Here is a 20,484-nt window from a genome sequence, read left to right on the forward strand (position 1 = left end):
GAGTTCGTACCTGGACGAAAACGAGGGCAGTCCTCCTTTCCGGCAGTTGAATAGGAGGCCGTCTCCTATGCTATCACAAAATACTAAACCAGGTGTCAATAGCATACTTACAGTCACCGTATAGTGAAATGCGCATGAATGTACTTCGCTCGGCAAGGGTAGGAACCCTTGATTCGTCATTTGCCACCGTTTTACCGGCGCAGGATGCGAGTCCGAAGTAGTTGTAATCACTATGAGATTCCATGTCCCCATCGTCCGATACCGCCATGAGACTTCTCCGCCGCTGCCATGCGTCAGCTCCTAGGAGAAAACACACAGCCACTTTAGATTAGTCTCATATCCTGACTATCCAGCAGGGTCGAACCATCGGTCCTAGAGGCCAAGCGGGCCTCCGTCCCCCCCCATTGAAACAGGGAGGTGAACGAGCCAGGCCGCCCTAGGAGACGCACGATTCTACTTGGTGGGCTGCTCGCCATTCAGCCACTGTCAGGAGTGCGCCCGACTGGGTCCGAGGCCTGAGAGTTGGGTGCTCTCGCTGTCACGCCTCTGTGGGGGTTAGCCGCCCCCTGGGATAGAGACTCATAGCATCCCCGAGCATTAAGCCCGGTCCAAGAGACCACCCCTCGAGAGGGGAGAGACGCCCGGACCAAGACACGCCACGGAAACACACCGGCCGCGCCCGTAAGCACGCCCTGCTCTGTTAGGTGGCCGGTCTTGACAAGAATTAACCCATACCAAACCAGCCACCCCTTATTCCCCTTTCACCTTCAGGTATGGGATAGAGACTCATAGCATCCCTGGGATGTCCAATCCGGCTCGAGAACCCGCCCCCATAAGGAGAGAGAACACTTACCGAATCGCGCCCCAGCAATACACCGGCAAGCACACAAAGGCACGCCCTGCTCTGTTAGGTGGCTGGTCTTGAAGAGAATTAACCCGTACCAGACCGGCCCACCCCTTGTTCCCAATATAACCTTTACCGGTGGTTTCCAGACTGCAAATCCGTGTTAGAACCGCCTCGGACAGACTCCCCCTCCAGAGAGGGGAAAATCTGTCCTCACTGTCTGTATTTCAGAATACGAAGACTTTCGTCTGCGAAATTCCAGTCGCGGAGAGATTCAAGTGAAACTCTCCGATCGCTTGGAACCATGTTGAACAGCACGGTGTTGATTTGCATCTTGCCCGAGACACGTCCGTCCCGGGCTCCGGCCTCCCGAAGGAGATCAGTTACCCGGGATGGGACGGCGCTCCGTTACTATAGGAGCTAAGGCCTCCCCGGGCTCCGGCCTGCAGTAGGACAACCGGTTACCCGAGGAGTGGCCCTCCTCCCTCCAGATGGGACCGCCCCGGGCCCCGGCCTCCCGAGGGAGACCGGTTATCCAAGACGATACCACCATCCACAGGGACAAGACCGGCCCGGGGCACCAACCTCCCAAGAGACGGTCAGCACCCGAGTCGGCCCTAAGGTGGGCCGTGCCTTATAACTACCACCACGGTTGTGAGAGAGTAACCATGTCCGAGACTCGCGTCTGGGTTCGGATAGAGACTTAGACGGTGGTTCCCCACCGTCGTATCTCTGTTAGGGGACCAGCAGCTGACAAGAATTATCTCAATCAAGGCCAGCCCCCCCCAATACAAGGACTACATGGTTTGGAATAACAGCTCTCCAGGTTGACCTGATTCCCGTAGGGGGCCTTCCCAGTGAGTTTCACCAACCGTCGACGTCCCTCCCCGTAACTACGCCATCAGCATCAGGACCCTCCGACCAGGAGGGTTTGGCAGCCCGAAACAAATGGCGCATTGGAGAGAAGAAATCTTGGGTCAGCCCGCTAGTGGGACAGTGCTAGGCGCCCCTCGAGTGTGCCCGGCCTGCCCCAGACGCCCCCCCAGAGGGGGACCGGTCCGAGCCGAACCGTGCAGAGAGAGATGCCCCGCTCCGTTCACCCGCGGATTAGAGGCTAGATGCGCCCTCGGATATGCGACCCAGGCCGGGCGACGCAAGGAGGACGCACCTTTGACTACTGCTGGGCTGTTCACCACCTGATCTGAGCAAGCCCAGATTCCGGGTCTGGCACGGGGTTAGTGTGACCCCGCTTAACGACTAGTACGGCCAAGACTCCACTAAGCCGCACCGGCCGCCACCAACCACCTCCTCACGCCTGTGGTTGCTGAGCGCAGGCCCTAGAGAACGTTCGCAAAATGTCCAGCGAGTAGAGAAGAACTCTCCTACACACCAGTTTGGCAAACGTTCACACTCTAGTACGTCCCATGCCCAGAGCTTCCAGGACCCGCTCATTAGCTGCGTACCACAGGCCTCGGGTCCCAGTGGGAACCCGAAGACCTGCAGTTCGCCCACTCCCAACGTCCGAGCGATCACATGTTTATGGGGGCTGTAATAACGAACCTTCTCCTTGTCTGCATCACGGAGCGAATTCGAGTCAAACTCGAACCGCACCGTGACATCAATGACTAAGGCCTCCAAGCCCCGGACGAGCACCAGGTCAAGCAGCCGCGACTCCCCGGAGGCAGTCACGAACGACCATTCCTGGGGAACCACCCATCCGAGACCTTCAGCCTCAGTCGCCAGGAGACGACAGATCTTGTTGTGCCTCAGTATCCGTGCCGACTGTACCCCGGGGCACTGCCCCAGGATGTGAGAGACCGATTCCAGCCTAGATGAGCAGAGGCAGCAGTTTTAGGTCTGCCCCTGCTCCGAGACTCGCGGGTCGGGAACACATTAGCTCTAACCTGCAGCGCCGCAATGAAGCAGCGCTCGGTAAAGCCTTTGTGTTTTCAGCCAGCTGTTGCTTGCCGGGCAACCTTTGAATCTGGCAATCCCTTTCCCTTGAACTGGCAACTCTGCCCATTTTCGGAATTCATCAGCTCTCCAGTCGCACGGGTACGGGCAGGGCTCGTCTCCGTTTGCGTTCACATTCCACGTGCCCAGCTGTGGAATTCCATCATCGCCTCCCCTGCCCTCAGCCATGGAATTCCATCATCGCCCCCCCTGCCCTCAGCCATAATCACCTGAAATGATCTTTTGCCCAGTCGCTAGTAGCCAATGCTTTCACCACATCGTTTGAAGAGGTAGACAACCATAACCATCGTCTCGTCTGAGTAATCGGGGCTTGTCGGGCGAGCTTGCAGATCCCCAGGCCACCATCCCGGTTCCGTGCATACAGTAGCCCATCGCAAGTCGACTGTGGAAGGCGCAGCCATCCTTTCAGATCTTCCTTAACGATACCGTCCAGGCGGTTCAGTGCGGCTGACCTGAGTTCGGCGTGATCAGCCAGGTAGTGGAGTCAGGGTATCGCGTGCCGGTTCAGCAGGTTCACCTTCTGGGATGGCTTGAGTGGAGACGCGCCAATGCGTCTCACCCAATTGTCAAGAGTACTGGCCTGATCCGGCTTTACAATCCCAACCCATGGATTGCATTGCGCCCCGAGGTATCTAAAAGACTCCTCGAGGCCAGTGAATTGTAGGGCCGTACCTCCCAAAACCCATTGGGAACAATCATTGATTGTGTACCCACCTCCACAAGGCCGGATGAGGAAGCCGAAGCATTTCCTCTGGTTGACTCTGAGACCAGTAACTTGACAAAGGAGTCCAATGCCTTCAGATGTTCGGCCATTCCCTTCCAGGACCCGCTTACCAACACGAAGTCATCGGCGAACGCCAGACTCGACACCAAATGACATTTGAGACGATACCCGTTACCACTTTGTTCGACTGTATGGATGAGAGGATCCATAGCCAGGTTGAAGAGCAGTGGGGACTAGGGGTCCCCCTGTTTCACACACACCCTCAGTGCGATAGATGGAGTAACACTATCTCCAATCTTGACCCGCGTCATGCTGTCCGTGTAAAGTTGTTGGACCAACTCTATCATGTGCAGGTCCACCTTGATCAACCCAAGCGCTGCCAAAAGGTGCACATGGGAGATTGAGTCAAACGCCTGAGCGAAGTGTATCGATACCACTGTGAGTGGGCTGCTGCACTCGGATTTGCAGTGTTTGATGAGGCCCCAGAGGACATCAATGTTCTCCGAACAGCCGGGGGTGGGACGAAACCCCCTCTGACTAGGATGAAGCGGGCAAGCCAAAGCCAGTCGCTTCGCGAGGATCCTAGTAAATACCCGTAAAATCAGCGACCCTATGGTAATTGGCCTCTAATTGCCAATTTCCATCACCTTTGCAGGGTCGGGTGATTTGGCTAGTAGTATCGACTGACAACTTTTCAGACGGGTAGGTATGACTCCGGTGGTCCACCACATGTTGTACATGCATGTGAGGGTCTCACCCTCTGGGTCCCACTCGAGGATATCCTGCTTACGCACGCCATCAGGACCCGGTGCGGTATCATTCACAAATTGTTGAAGGCTAAGCTGCACCTTCCCCTCTGAGATGAGCCCAGCTAGGTGTTCGTTATCCGCGTGTTCCCCCGCCCTGAAGTGACCCAACCCACGGAAGGATGGGCGGTCCCCCCACTTAGCCTTGTATGTCTGGTAAATAGTGTGCGGAGAGATCGGGCATCGCCTCTGGACATCACCATCCAGGATCTCTTCCGCCAGGCGGGTCGGGTCGGTGGAACACAAGTGTTGACATCTGCGGTAGGCCTTCTTTCTGGTACGACAGAAGCGCCTCCTCCGCAGAACACTTTGGGGAACACGTCCTCTCTTGTGGTGAGAGGGTGCTGAGCTCTCTCTAGCTTCATGGGCCAATCCCTGGAGCATTAGGGAGGTCGCCTCAGTGACCATACCAGGAATTTGGTCATTAGCCTCCAACCAAGCTTTCAGGACTTGGATATGGTCCGCGCCATCGCCCTCAACCTCGCTCACCATTTCATGAACGAGCTCTCGGAGTTGAGCCTTGAGCTCGCTCTCTGGCAATGTGGGTGTGCGTAGAGGGACCGATGAGCTCGCAACAGGCTCAAGCGGCATCGTTCCGTCCTCAGAGACATCTACTCGTTGGCGCATCGAACTCCACCGTTTCCCCGCAGGGGACAACTTTTGCCATTAGCAATGCGATTCGCTTCCTGTTGCACACAACCGGGTGGAAATGCAACTCATGGATACTGCATCCCCGCCTCGTCTCAAACGTGGCATCGCATGCCTCACACTGGACTGGGCCCGGAGGCTTCGCCGCGGGGTGGCCCTTGCACTTAGGGACATGACACACGATCAACTGAGACAGGGGGGATGTTTTCTTACATGAGATACACATAAATCTAACAGCAACGCTTGCGTGTGCTGCTTCAGCTGTGTCCCATCGACTTTCCACATAGCGCGCAACTGTGTGCCTCGAAAGGCACGCAAATCACCAGCCCAACTGCTCCCAGCTGGGCTGCAGCAGGAGTGGCCATGGCAGAACCATCCTCCAAGTAAGCAACAGTTTGCACTGTTGTAGCGGCTTCTCGGGCATCACTGTTAGTTCCGAGTTGATCAGCATGAGCACTTGAAGCCCCCAACATCGCATCAGGCCTCTCCCTGACACGCGTCAGGACCACCGAGCACTCTCGTAGTCATCCGTCAATTCCATGAGTCAAATTACCAGGGTGGCCACCGTCGGCACCGCGCCCCCTGGCCAGGGGAGTGCGGAGGGGGTCTGGCCATACTGAAGTCCCGCAACCCCTACGCTTCTCCAGAGCAGCTTGTTCACCCCGGCGACCTGCTATCCGGTATGGGTTTCTATCCTCTGACATTGGATGAAAGCGCTTGCCAAATGCGTTCGTCATGCTCCGGTCTACGAGTTTCAACTCTATCGGCGCACGACGTGAATAATAAGAGGGAGGAATAAGAAACAATCAACCCCTCTCTGGCCTTTTTATTTGTCCCCTTCATCAATCATGCAGGGATGGGTTGCACCCTAGCCTGACGTATCAGACTAGGGACACTTTCAGTTTCAGGACGGAACAATTATGCCTCCGGGTGGAGTACCCAAAATTTCATGTCCCTGACCCTGAGCGCCGAATCCAGTTTTCGTCAGCTGATGGTCTGTAGGGCTTACCTTACGTTGCCCATATTCTGGTTTGCTTTCGACTCACCAACCCCATCGATTAATAGGGGACACAAGGGTAGACTGTCGTCAGGTAGCAGGTGACACCCATGTCTCTCCACAAAACACCAAGTACCCGTGGTGTCACCATTCCACACCAATGTTTTTTCTCACTACCATTTGAAGTCATCTCCGGGTAAGAAAGCAACTTCGGAGGGAACCAGCTACTAGATGGTTCGATTAGTCTTTCGCCCCTATACCCAGGTCTGACGACCGATTTGCACGTCAGGACCGCTGCAGACCTCCACCAGAGTTTCCTCTGGCTTTGCCCTTCCCAGGCATAGGGTACGTCGCGCGCGCTCTCGCTCCGCCTCCCTGACGCTACCCCAGCGGGCCCGCGCCCGCCTTCACCTTCCTTGCGCCTCGGGGGCTCTCTCGCACCCTTTGACTCGCGCGCGTCAGACTCCTTGGTCCGTGTTTCAAGACGGGTCGGGTGGGTGAGAAGCGGCCCTGATACGATGATCCTCGCCGTGGGCGATGCGTTGCGTACCGTCTCGATCAGACTCCTGAAATCCCTCTTCAGGATCTCCGACTGCCTCATCCTGACTTCATTCACCCCCGCGTGCAGCACGACAGCTCCGACGTTAGCATCGTCCTTCAGGATCGCAGGTACCTGCGCAGAGACATCAAGAACACGGGCGCCAGGAAAACAATGAGTGCGCACCTTACCTTTAGTGGAGGAAGCGCGTACGTTCCGGACGATTGAGTAAATGTAAAGAATAACCTCATTATACTTTGAGAATAAAGTCGTATTAAAAACGTGTTAAATTGAGTTAGGGTTAGGGAGAAAAACTCGAAATAAAATGTTGAGAATAAACGTTTATCCTATATCAGGGTCATGTTCATTGCGTAGTACTGAATGAGGACATGGCAGAGTTGGATCACTTAGTCAAGCTATACTTAGGCTTTCCTTCAGTGGCAAAGAAATACTATGAGCTTTAGCCAATTGTAACAGCATAATAGTTAGCATACGAACGTTAAAGAGAATTTGAAAGCGGCTGGGTCTCTTTAGAAGAAAAAAACAATCTAGTTTGCAAGATGTACTCTCTTTTGTCCAACATGAAATGACAACCAGTGGACAAATGCAAGGTTATCGCTGGCTTCACCAACGCGCGATTCATCAAGGTTTCGTGGTTTCCCAGGATACTATAAGACGCCTCATTAATCTTGCTGATCCTCAGGGTGTGGAATATCACCGAGCGAGACGTTTGAGAAGACGGCAGTACAGGTGCGCTGGCCCAAATGCACTCTGGCACATGGACAGCTATGATAAACTAAAACCGTACGGCATTGCCATTAATGGTTGTATACTACATATGGTAACAGTCGTTTTGTTCTTTGGATGGAGGCGTACACAACCAATAACGATCCAAAAGTAATAGCTAGTTACTTTATACAAACGGTTAGGAGCATAAGAGGGTGTGCCGCGCGGATATGGAAAATATAGGGATCCGCGCGGATATGGGCACCGAGAACAGTAGTGTGGCGGCCAGTGTTGGGAGTAATGCGTTACAAACGTAATGCATTACAGTAACATATTACTTTTTGCTGTACTGCAGTAGTGTAAGGCATTACTAATCAATTTTCAGTAATATTTTACTCGGTACATGTTCAGTAATGCTTGCTTTACAACAAACTTTTCACCCGCGAGACATTAACAAATCAAAAATCCCGCAAGTTCTATTTCCTGTTCGTGAATAGACGCGTGTGGTGTCATTCATCTCCCTCTGGCTGGTGGAACTTTGTATTTTGTATTGTAACGCGGCATGATTTCAGTCTCTGAGCTCGAGGTCCGAGGCTATTGGCCCCGCCCGGTTTGCTGTAAGCCCTAGGGCCAGTGTTGCCAGGGTCGTGGTTTTCCCGTACAATTGGGCTATTTTGAAAATGCAGTTGCGGGGAAAATTATGGAGCCGCAGGTTTTTAGGCTACTTTCATAATGTACTGCGGCCGCCAAAATGTTTATTTGTATTCTAACAAGTGTCTGACAGGTAGGCTACAGTACAGGGAGGGACGCGGGAGCTCAGCTCAACCAAAGAGGACAATATAGCAGTGGTATTAGACAATGCATCCGAATGATGCTTTTACCAATGTTTCGTACTAAGGTGCATGTCACGTTGCATAATGAAAGAAATCACGCATGAGTGTACAACAGTTGTTCTAACGGCTGCCAAATATCACGTTTGAGCAGCTATAAGCAGTCTAGAACAACTAAAACATTGACGTGCTTGTACACATATAAGTAAATATAGCAATATAAGCATCTTTTGGCAGTTGTTAACTTTGATTTGACACCGGAAAATAATTGGGATAGTTTTCATTCCCTTTGGGCGGGTTTTGAGGGGTCATTGGGCTGCTTTCAGGAAGCTAGTTAGCAAGATCCCTGTGACCAGCAGCAATGACAAGGTATGCTAACGTTTACACGATGACTAGCTAGAATTCTATATAATCTAGTTCAGTGATGGGATGGGACTATTTTGTATTTAAATACCTTTGAAAAAAAATTATTGTATTTTGTATTTAAATGTGTTTAGTCTTAGTATTTTTGTATTTTCAAACTAAAATACTTTTTGCCAATCAACCTCCGTATTAAGACTGCATGGATGGGCAGTGTTTCAAATACATCCATATGAAATACAAAATACTATTATTTTGTAATAGTATTTTGAATTTAAATGCATTTAATCTAGTATTTTTTTAATTTTAAGAAATCAGCAGTCTAAAGAGGTTGATTGGCAAAAAGTATTTTGTATTTTGAAAATACAAAAATACAAAGACTTATTTTAGAATGTTAAGTTCTATTTCTGTAGTTATTTTGGTGAAAGTAACTCAAAAGTAATACAGGAGTCATGTAACGTATTACAATTCTGAGACAGTAATATTGTAAGGTAAGGGATTACTTTTAAATAACAGTAACAAGTAATCTGTAATGTATTACAGTTTGGAAGTAACTTGCACAACACTGGTGGTGGCAATGCAAAGATTTTTACGAAGGAACCATGGAGACAGCTTTGCCGGAGAGAGCAGTTTCATTTATGGAAGAAGCACAGCGAACCAATGAATTGAGGGATGGTGGGGTATTCTCCATAAGCAGAGCGTACAGTTTTGGATGAACCTTTTCCAGACGTTAATCAGTGATGGACACTTCAGTGGAGACTTTCTGGATAAAAGCCTTATCCAGTTCTGCTTCCTTAACCTTATTCAGGTACGTGTCTCAGATTCATCCACAGGGTTAGGGCCAAAAGTGATTTCAGGGTCAGAAATATTAAATGGGACATTCATTACATCATCTGCCATGATGAAAACTTCCTCAGCTAATGGGATGTTCTGGCCTGGTACCACTGGAATATCTGTGAAAACTGATAAATCTGTGGAGTTGTTTGTGGCGACTGTAGAAGAGTATGCGAAAACTTCACTGTAATCACTATGTAGTGAGATAATGCTGGTATCATCATTTTCGACTCAGTATCTGACTCCTTTAGTCTGGGACGGGGGCCGTGGTCCCAGCCGCTGCTCTGTATCCGGGCGTGCGCTCGGCAACCGACAATGATTCTTCCGCAGGTTCACCTACGGAAACCTTGTTACGACTTTTACTTCCTCCCAATAGTCAAGTTCGATCTTCTTCTCTGCGCTCAGCCAGGGCCCGCAAGGAGCCCCGGCGAGGCCGATCCGAGGACCTCGCTAAACCATCTGATCGGTAGTAGCGACGGGAGGTGTATACAAAGGGCAGGGTCTTAATCAACGCAGGCTCGTGACCTGCGCCTACTGGGAATTCCTTGTTCGTGGGAAACAGTTGCAATCCCCGGTCCCAATCACGAGCGGGGTTCAGCGGGTTACCCGCGCCTCTCGGCGCACAGGTAGGCACACGCTGATCTGCCCATTGTGGCGCGCGGGGATAACCGGACATCTAAGGGCATCACAGACCTGTTATCGCTCCGTCTCGCGTGGCTGAACGCCACTTGTCCCTCTAAGAAGTTGGACGCCAACCGCGCGGGCCGCGTAACTATTTAGCAGGAGGGAATCTCGTTCGTTATCGGAATCAACCAGACAAATCGCTCCACCAACTAAGAACGGCCATGCACCACCACCCACGGTATCGAGAAAGAGCTATCGATCTGTCAATCCTTTCCGTGTCCGGGCCGGGTGAGGTTCCCCGTGTTGAGTCAAATTAAGCCGCAGGCTCCACTCCTGGTGGTGCCCTTCCGTCAATTCCTTTAAGTTTCAGCTTTGCAACCATACTCCCCCGGAACCCAAAGACTCATGGTTTCCCCCACGCTGCCCGGCGGGTCATGGGAATAACGCCGCCAGATCGCGGATCGGCATCGTTTACGGTCGGAACTACGACGGTATCTGATCATCTTCGAACCTCCGACTTTCATTCTTGATTAATGAAAACGTTCTTGGCAAATGCTTTCGCTTTCGTCCGTCTTGCGTCGGTCCAAGAATTCCACCTCTAGCGGTGCAATACGAATGCCCCCGGCTGTCCCTCTCAATCATGGCCGTGGTTCGTGAAACCCACAAAATAGAACCGGAGTCCTATTCCATTATTCCTAGCTGGGGTATTCGGGCGGGCGCTCGGCCTGCTTTGAACACTCTAATTTTTTCAAAGTAAACGCTTCGGACCCCGCAACGGACACCCAACCAATGGCATCCGGGGGGCGCCGAGAGGCAGGGCTCGGGACGCGCGGCAGCTCGCCTCGCGGCGGTCCGCTGGCCCGTTCCCGAGGTCCAACTACGAGCTTTTTAACTGCAGCAACTTTAATATACGCTATTGGAGCTGGAATTACCGCGGCTGCTGGCACCAGACTTGCTCTCCAATGGGTCCTCGCCCATGGGTTAAGGATACGCTCATTCCGATCGCAGGGCCTCGAAAGAGACCTGCGTCATTATTTTTCGTCACTACCTCACCGAGTCGGGAGTGGGTAATTTGCTGCCTTCCTTGGATGTGGTAGCCGTTTCTCAGGCTCCCTCTCCGGAATCGAACCCCGATTCCCTGTCACCCGTGGTCACCATGGTAGGTGCCTAGAGTACCATCGAAAGTTGATAGGTCAGCCATTCGAATGAGTCGTCGCCGCCACGGGGGCGCGCGATCGGCCCAAGGTTATCTTGAGTCACCAAAGAGACCGGGCCCGCTGCCCAAGGATGACAGACCCGGTTGGGTTTTGGGGCTGATAAATGCACGTATCCCCTGGGCCCCCGCGAGGAGGCCCGGGTCAACGCCCGTTTGCATGTATTAGCTCTGGAATTACCACAGTTATCCAAGTAACTGGAAGCGATCAAAGGAACCATAACTGATTTAATGAGCCATTCGCAGTTTCACTGTACCGGCCATGTGCACTTAGACCTGCATGGCTTAATCTTTGAGACAAGCATATGTAACTGGCAGGATCAACCAGGTGGGTCTCCCCCCTCAGGCTGCCGCCCGCCGCACGGCCGCCAGTGGCGGACGCTTTGGAAAAGACCGGTCGTCTGATTCTCCCAGGTAGGGGTTTCGCCTGGAGGCCGAAGCGCTGAGCGGGGAGGATCCGACTGCCCATGACGGTCGCGCGGACTGGGCAGGGGCCTGCCCCTGGCGCTCGTGGTTTTCCAATCTGCCAGATTGCCTGGTCCGAAGACCTAAGTTTTACCCCTGCCATTAACCCGTTGACTTTCGGGTTGGGGGGGTCGTAATTCGAGAGGCCCCGGGTTTAGGACACCGTTCCAGAGAGCACTTTAGTTTGTGTTCTTATGAGTCTGAGGACTACCTGTCTTTCAACCTTATGGCCGTTCAGACACGGTCCTTCGGATTCTCGCTGCGGCGCAACTCCACAGCGAGTCCACTCAGGTCACCACCTGACAGCTACATTCAGACCATCGTAGCTGATTTTTCAAGAGTTTCGGGGAATACTCTAAGTCCGTGTTCTTATAAGTCTGAGGACTACCTGTCTGTTAACCTTATGGCCGTTCAGACATGGTCCTTCGGATTCTCGCTGCGGCGCAACTCCACAGCGAGTCCACTCAGGTCACCACCTGACAGCTACATTCAGACCATCGTAGCTGATCTTTCACGAGCTCCGGGGAAAACTCTAAAGCCTGGCTCAGATTACAGGATTCTTGGCCAGAATTTACCTCGATTTCCCCTCCCGAGAATCTTTGAAAAAATCGGGTCCAGAACCTCGATCGGGTCCGAGATTCGGCCCAGATTATCACGTAATGTGAGGCGTTCACAGATCGAATCTTACACTTCCCGATCTGCTCCGAGAGAAATCGGGGCCGCCCCGATTATATCAAACATGTTTGATATTTATGATTTTAAATCGGGGTGATGACGTTGGTACTTTCGCAACAGCCAATGAGAGGCACATCTGCAAGGTGACGGAGGTGACTGACAGACCTTTAAAAATGTCGACCGCGAAAGCTCCTGCAAGGGTACGTTGGACAGCGGAGATGGAGGAACAACTTGTGGCAACAACATGATTGTCTATATAATGTATCCTCCAAAACATACCACAACCGCACAGATAAGGAAAAGAGCTGGGGAGAAGTCGCGTCGGTTTTAAATGTACCGGGTAAGTTAACTGCTAACGCGCAGCTTGTAGTTTCGTTCAACAAAAAAAAATATAAATAAACAATAGGCATACATAAAACATGCGTTTATGTGTTTGTTTTTATGCTGTATCTTATAATCACATTGGCATTCATCTTTATTCTCGGCAGCAACTATTTTTTTTCTTCCGTTATTTATTAACATTAAACTTAAGCGGCTCGCCCAAAGCACAGTCATAACTTCAGCCCTAGCAAAAAGCATTATAGCACCCCCTGCTCAAAATACGTTCTTTGGACAGACAGACAGAGAATCATTCAGAGAGCGACAAAGACGTTACACAACCGTTGCCAGGTGAGATCATGTGAAATTAACTTTGCGAAGTCCCTTTGTTTACTTCTGTTTCCCTGTGAGATGACGTAAGAGCGTCCTCTGGTATGATAATCTTAATATTATCCTGTAGTTTGGGTGTCTTAGAATGTCTTTTGATGTGCAATTATGAAATAAAAAACTTCCAATCAAACTTTCTAAATTTTTATTTTTGCACTTGCTACCTTTAGTCTTATTTATAAACACAACTTTACCCCCCAACGTTTTCTTATCTGGACATTTCACATTCATAAATGCAAGTTTACAAAGGGCAAACCTATTTTTGTAGTGCTTGAAAAAGAGATTCAAATGTAGATGTGATGTCAACATCTAAAAATAGTAAACCCATTAAAACGGTTACTATTAGCTCCTTTTACAAAACTGCATATCCTATGGATATGTAAAATATGTGTAGTATATATTTAGTTGTACACTGATGAGTCTGAGCTTGTTTAAGAATTTAAATAAAATAATCTGTCAAGATTCTCCTTATGTGTGTGCTGCAACCAGAATTTAAAATCTGTCAGGATTTTAAAACTGCTGTAGTCTGAGCCAGGCTTAAGTCCATGTTCTTATAAGTCAAAAGGCTACCTGTCTGTCAACCTTATGGAAATTCAGACACGGTTCTTCTGGCGCTCACGGCGGAGCAACCCAGCCGCGAGTCCGCTCAGGGCATCACCTGTGAGCTGGTTTGAGCAAATCGCAGCTGATTTTTCACGAGTTCCGGGGAAAACTCTAAGTCTGTGTTCTTATAAGTCTGAGGACTACCTGTCTGTCAACCTTATGGCCGTTCAGACATGCGTTGTAGAAACGCAAATTTGGCAGTTTCACTGTCTCGTATATTGTGCCAATTGAGACATCACTAGGAAGAACATTTTGTCTGAAGTCCCAGACTTCAAATGAAAAGTTACATTCGTGACCCTTACTAGAATTTCCATGTGGGAAGAAAAGGTCTTTACCTTCTTTAAGGATGTCATTTTATCCTGCATTAATATCCATTGTGACCTTTCTAGTACCCCCTGCTTGTTTTGTTCTGACCTGTTTTGTTTCTTTGTTATCTGTATGAATTCAGCCGATTTCAATCTGTCGCTTACTTGCTTTGGATCTGGATTTGGGTTTGGAAGTCCCAGGTGACTCTTCAGATTGGGGTTCAGTTGTAGATTGCTTTCTCAGTTTCATCTTTTCTCTTAGTCTTTCAAACAGACCCAACTTCCTTTTGGAAGCAGGCTTTTGACTGTGGCAAAAATTGAAAAGAGCAAGTCTATCTCCATATGAGGGAATATAGCTGGCCAGATCTGAGTCGTTCATTAGCAAGATAACATCTCTGTCAATCTGTGGATTAAGAAAAAGATTGTCTTTCAAAAGTACAATCAAGGTCAGTTTAAAGGCCTATATCAACTAATGATTTATTAGTACACCTACCTATTTGTCAACATTAATAAAGACACAAGAAAATATCTAGTAAATGTACCCTAAAATACTAGCAGTGGAGTGTAAAGTGCATCCTGCCGCGACACAGAGCACCACTCGCCTAATTTAACATTAAATTAGATGTTATTTGATTGAAATCATCTTTATTGTACAAACTGACTTTACCATAAGCTGCAAGATGCATTTATCTGTTTGGGAATAACGGGAAAACAGTGTATTAATACAGAAAAACTCTCATAATTTACTCGATTCTACTACATTAATAACAGAGTTGTCCTAGACAACTGTACGGAAGATAAAATAGACAGTGTGTTGGAGGAGAGAAACTGCTTGAATATTCATATTTCATTCTGTCCTACCCCGTCTTGACCGCACCTCGCAACACATCATAAAAGGTAGCCATTTGTTTTCCGTGTTAAAGTTTTTGCCCCACTATAGCCGCTTCGGTAAAGTTACACACAAATGTACATTAGACGTATTATTATGCCCTTTTGTTGTATTTCCTTTGCCTGCACTATTACATAGAGTTTTAGAATAAAACACGAATACAGTGGGGAAAGCAAACAAATATGACTCCAATAAAGCATTAAATAATAATTTGTCATTTTTAATCTGTTCTTCCAGTAATCTACATACCTTTTCTTCCTCTAAAAGTGAAAGTATGTCCTCTGAAATACCGCGATTGCATAGAAATTCTGTCACAGTGATGATGGACATTGTGACTGATCCGATTGAGATCTGATCCCCCTGTGCCCATCAAATAGATATAACATTAGAACTAGCTTGACCTTGTGAATGTTATTCGCTTAAACATACTGTATATAGGCTATACAAAATGATTAATGGTCTATAGCGTTAAGGTTACATAACAATCCTTATAAACATCTGTGTGTATACACTGCAATACTTTGGAGCTATCCGGATCTGTAAATGGTTTGTTTTTAGACCATTTAGGAACTTTTGATATGGTACTTTGATAAAGCTCTATTGCAGCGCATGTTACATACAAAGTCATCAATAATAAACAAGGTAGACCTACATCGCTTAGGTCAAAACTTACTCCTTGCTCAGAAAGGCTGCTCCTGGGTGGCTGCAACGCGTGCAGTTGGTGTTAATGAATGTATAAAATGTCAAGAATACATTAAAGAAGTCATATTGCAAGGCTAAAATGAATATTATTGTTTGTTTTAGATGTAACGCAATGTGTATACACCATTAAAGTTTAAAAAACATTGTATTTTCCACATACCATGCATGTTTGTATCTCCTCTTTGCCCCGCCTCTCTGAAACGTGCTGATTTTTTACAAAGCTCATCGCTCTGAAAAGCGAGGTGTGCTATGATTAGACAGTTAACCAGTGCATAGTGATTGGTCGAATACTGAAAGCATTTCACGGAAATGTAACGCCTCTTACCATATTCGGAACATCCCAGCTAACAATTTTACGTTTTAAAAACGTTCCTGTAACGTTTCGATTAAGTTTTCAAAACGTTTATGTTTGAACATTCTTAGAACGTTCAAAACGTCCAGTTTTTTAGACGTTGCATTAACGTTATTGTTTGGTTATAAGAACGTTATTCAAAACGTTTTTAGAACGGTTCCGTTTTTTGTTATATTAATGTTCTAAGAACGTTTTTTTAAACGTTATCAAAACGTTCCATTTGCCATTATAATAATGTTTTAAGAACGATTTTAAAACGTTCCATTTGCCATTATATTAACGTTCTAAGAACGTTTTCCTAACGTTCACAGTAAGTTTTAAAAACGTTTATGTTTGAACATTCTTAGAACGTTCAAAACGTCCAGTTTTTTAGATGTTGTATTAACGTTATTGTTTGGCTATAAGAACGTTATTCAAAACGTTTTAGAACAGGTACGTTTGTTGTTATATTAATGTTCTAAGAACGTTTTTATAAACGTTATTAAAACGTTCCATTTGCCATTATATTAATGTTCTAAGAACGTTTTCCTAACGTTCACAGTAAGTTATAAAAACAATATGTTTGAACATTCTTAGAACGTTCAAAACGTCCAGTTTTTTTAGACGTTTCATTAACGTTATTGTTTGGTTATAAGAACGTTATTAAAAGGTTTTCAGAACGTTCCAGTCTCTTGTTATAAAAATGTTCTAAGAACTTTAATTAAAACATTATTAGAATGTTCCATCACCATTATATTAATGTTTTAATAATGTTTCCCTGCCGTTCTCATATACTCATTACTGGAATTGGCTTCCTGTTTCCTGCATCGCTGCCGGCGGCTTGTTTGTATCAGTGCTCTTATCACTTCGCTCTAATATTAGTGTATTTTATTTTCGTTAATTATTATTGTCGTTGCTAACTTATCCTGATATCTTAATAACCCTGTTCCTGTTATTTTTGTATTGTCCCACCTTCTTGTTTATGAAATTCTAGTCTTGTGGTGGGATCGGGGCAGAGTCCTTGGGTTTTATGTGGGAAGGCCATGAGATGTTTATGTTTTTACCTCTCATGTGTTTTTCCAGTGTCTCGTCTCTGTTCCCGCCATCTCGTTTCCTCGTTATCTTCCCTAGAGTGTTTAATGTCCCACACTTGCCTCATGTAATTACCCCTCGTTTGTCTTCCCTATTTATACCCTCATGTTTCTTTGTCTTGTGCTGTTGGATTGTACTCTGTTCTACGTCGTGTATATGCATCATGCCAGTCATTGTGTTTTGTTCTAACACGATGAATTGTTGACTGCATATATAGAGCCGATTGATTGTTCCTGTGGTAGTTCTAGAGGTCTTTGTAGGTGTGTTTTGTGAGTTTATAGATATAGCGTTTATGCGTTTTGCTCGTGTGCTTGGTGCCTGTTTGAATTTGGTTCTCTCAGTCTGATGTAGCTGTTATTCGCATTGTCTCTGTGGTTTTTGAATGGTGTCTGTTGTATAAGTGTTAGTTTTGCTTTAGTTTGTAAGTGTTTCATTTCAGTCTATTGTGTCTTTATTCGAGTTGTTATTGTCTGCCTGTGTTTTTTTATTTTTTGTTGCTAGTTTTCTCAGCAGTTCAAGAGACACTTTATCATGATGGACGAGCATGTTACACTATGTTATGTAGGGTGTGTATTTGTTTATTTTCTTTTATTTATTTAAATGTCTATGTGGGTGTATACGAAATAGACAGTGCCTTTCCTGGCGTTCTGCTTCTGTTGGGGCTCAGTTCTTCTGTCCAGTTTTGTGGTCTACGCGTATTTGTATGTACTACTAGTCTACACTCCCATAGCCCCAGCCCCAGTTTGTTTGCCGCTCGCGGTCATTATGAAACGAAGATAATGTTCCACATGTCTTCACAGCAACGCATGTTATCAATTTTGTGCGTTCTTACTATTATTCATTTCACTTTTCTTAAATATCGAGAAGATCGTTTTTATGCTAATTTTTAAGGGTGTCTAGTGTGGCTAAAGAGTGCACATGGGGTTAATGTTTCTGAGGTTTTTTATCAATGGCTAAAAATCGGTATTTTAGAATATACTAGCTAAAATGGTTTTAAGTATGTCATGTTAATGTCTTTAGAGTTATTTTAAACGAATGTGGTTTTAATGAATAATTTTTTTAGGGAAGTACGTTCCGGTATAAACAGAATGATCATGTATTGATTCGTGGGTGTTGGTAGCATCGGTTGTTGTTTTCAGTATTATTTTATTTAACTAGCGACATGTTATAATTTGCAGGTTTTTCAATCTGTTTAATTTTGCCTCTAGTAAGAATAGAACGTGTCTAAAAATTCGCTTTAAGTTGTGATGCTAATGTTTTTAGAACATTACATTATCAACGCCATGGTAACGTTTTCAATGCTAAAGGTTTTAGAACGTTCTGTTAACAATGCAATTATAACGTTTTTAATGCTAACGTTTTAAGAACATTACATTACCAACGCAATGCTAACGTTTTCAATGCTAATGTTTTTAGAACGTTCCCCTAACAATGCAATTATAACGTTTGTAATGCTAACGTTTTAAGAACATTACATTATCAACGCCATGGTAACGTTTTCAATGCTAAAGGTTTTAGAACGTTCTGTTAACAATGCAATTATAAAGTTTTGAATTCTAACGTTTTAAGAACATTACATTACCAACGCAATGCTAACATTTTCAATGCTAATGTTTTTAGAACGTTCCGCTAACAATGCAATAATAACGTATAATGCTAACGTTTTTAGAACGTTTATCAATTGCAGATAACGTTAAGGGAACGTTCTACTAATGTTATTGCAAGAACGTTTTTGATAACTTTGAGAGAACCTTTAGAGAACGTTTGCCAAAGTTACGGGAACGTTCCCTGTTAGCTGGGATGTAGCTAGTCTATTCATCACCACTCACCTCCACACCAAAACAAACGCTACTGGAAAGGAGGGAGGTCTTCATTTCTGCGGCTCTCTGCCTGATGTGCCAAACGTGCTACACGCACAGCTGTGCTGCGCGACTGCGTGGAGACGCGGATGGGAGAAAGGCATTGGAACTCTCAACATTTCCCAACCTGACCAGACATTTTCTAATGTGGAAACACATACGCACATACATATATCCATTAATAAAAAAATCCCAGAAAAAGGGCACTTTCTCTCGAGGAACAAAAAGGGCCTGGGCTCAAGCCCCCAAAGCACCCCCCCGCACGTGCCTGGTTGTAATGAGCATTCAGTGTTACAGTACATACACAATCTATACTTTAAAGGGCGACATTATGAATTGATCATTTAATGGTAATGAAATGACATGCCTGGGACGTGCCAGCTACGTTGCCAATTGGTAAATTACCAAGAACTACATTGCATAACTGGTGTTAGCTGGGAAGAAGCATTTTTTATGTATTCTGACTGATTTACTGAGTGTCTGATTATAAATAAATATTATAGCCTATAAAATGAACTTGTTTGCATATAAGTGGAAATAAATGTGTTTATATGAAAATGTTTCTTTATATGTGAAATAAGGTTCATAAATAGAATAGATTTACATAAATAAATTTTCAAAGACCATGGAACTAATGCGTTAAAAAATATTAGAGATTAATATATATGGAAAATAATGTATTTAGATTGAGATATTTTTTATTCAATATACAGAATGTAGTTATTTTACAGTATTCTTTTTATTATTTGAGAATACTTGCTAAGAGTGGCCAAAACAATAAAAATAGTTGCAAAATCTGGCATCAAAATTAGTAGAAAAAAATGGGGCGTGGCGGAGTTCATGCGCGTGCCGCGTGGCTTCCTGTTTCACATTCTCGGGTCACGACCAGTGGTCACGAGACATTACTGTCCGCGCCCGCATGAAACTTTCGACTGTAAATCAATAACGGTCTCAATTTCAATGGATGGACAGTCATAACATCAGTTTTCACTTGTATGGAGTCGACCACAACTGTTATTATGAACATCGGTAATATAAAGTATTATAGTAAGTTACTTTCACTTTCCGGTCAACAGTTTGTCGGTCTATAGTAGTTAAGCGCATAACGTTCTTAAGATTGAATTGTTTTTAATAAGTGATATACTGAGTATATTTTGGATCATGGTCTTTTGGAAACGTTCACAAATAACCTGTCAGCATAACATATTTGTTATCATTTGCGTCACTTTTTTTCTCAGAGTAGATCGTGTTTTTCCGTAGGATCCATGAGAAGTCAGTGACTGCAAGACAAAACTTATTTTTCAAATCATAGTGTCTGGTGTATTCGTGATAAATGGAGGAGGCTTACACAGCGCTGTACCAGGGGTTTCTTCACCTCCAGTCAGTCTGCTTAAAACAAGCACAGCATCTACAGCATCTTTCTGACATAATACAAAGACAGCATGGTCAAAGACTTCCTCCTTTTATGTACACTTTAAAGAATATGTCACACTCTATGAAAAGTCATTTAAAGTCATTTGCACCTTGTTTTTAGATTCGTCCTCAGCACCTAACTTGGAGGTCCCTCCATGCCAGTGTGCACAGTCACATCCTGCAGAAGAACCTCAAAGGCTTTCCACTGGATCACATTGTCAAAGTAGAATATTATTGTTTTATTCATGTTATACTTTGGCCTTTCACTTTCTCTTTTTTTGGGAGGGAAAACCTTAACAATTACTCTTAGTCTTGGATGCACTGCTG

General features: G+C 46.1%; 1 long non-coding RNA gene across 1 annotated transcript; it reads left to right on the plus strand.

Annotated features, from left to right (window-relative positions):
• Nucleotides 1-19,615: 19,615 nt before the first annotated feature.
• Nucleotides 19,616-20,478, plus strand: LOC130571401 (uncharacterized). Its single transcript, XR_008965078.1, has 3 exons — nucleotides 19,616-19,791; nucleotides 19,983-20,189; nucleotides 20,279-20,478. It is a non-coding gene; the product is annotated as an uncharacterized LOC130571401 (long non-coding RNA).
• Nucleotides 20,479-20,484: the final 6 nt, after the last annotated feature.

Source organism: Triplophysa rosa, linkage group LG20, assembly GCF_024868665.1.
Source record: "Triplophysa rosa linkage group LG20, Trosa_1v2, whole genome shotgun sequence".
Classification (NCBI taxonomy): Eukaryota; Metazoa; Chordata; class Actinopteri; order Cypriniformes; family Nemacheilidae; genus Triplophysa; species Triplophysa rosa.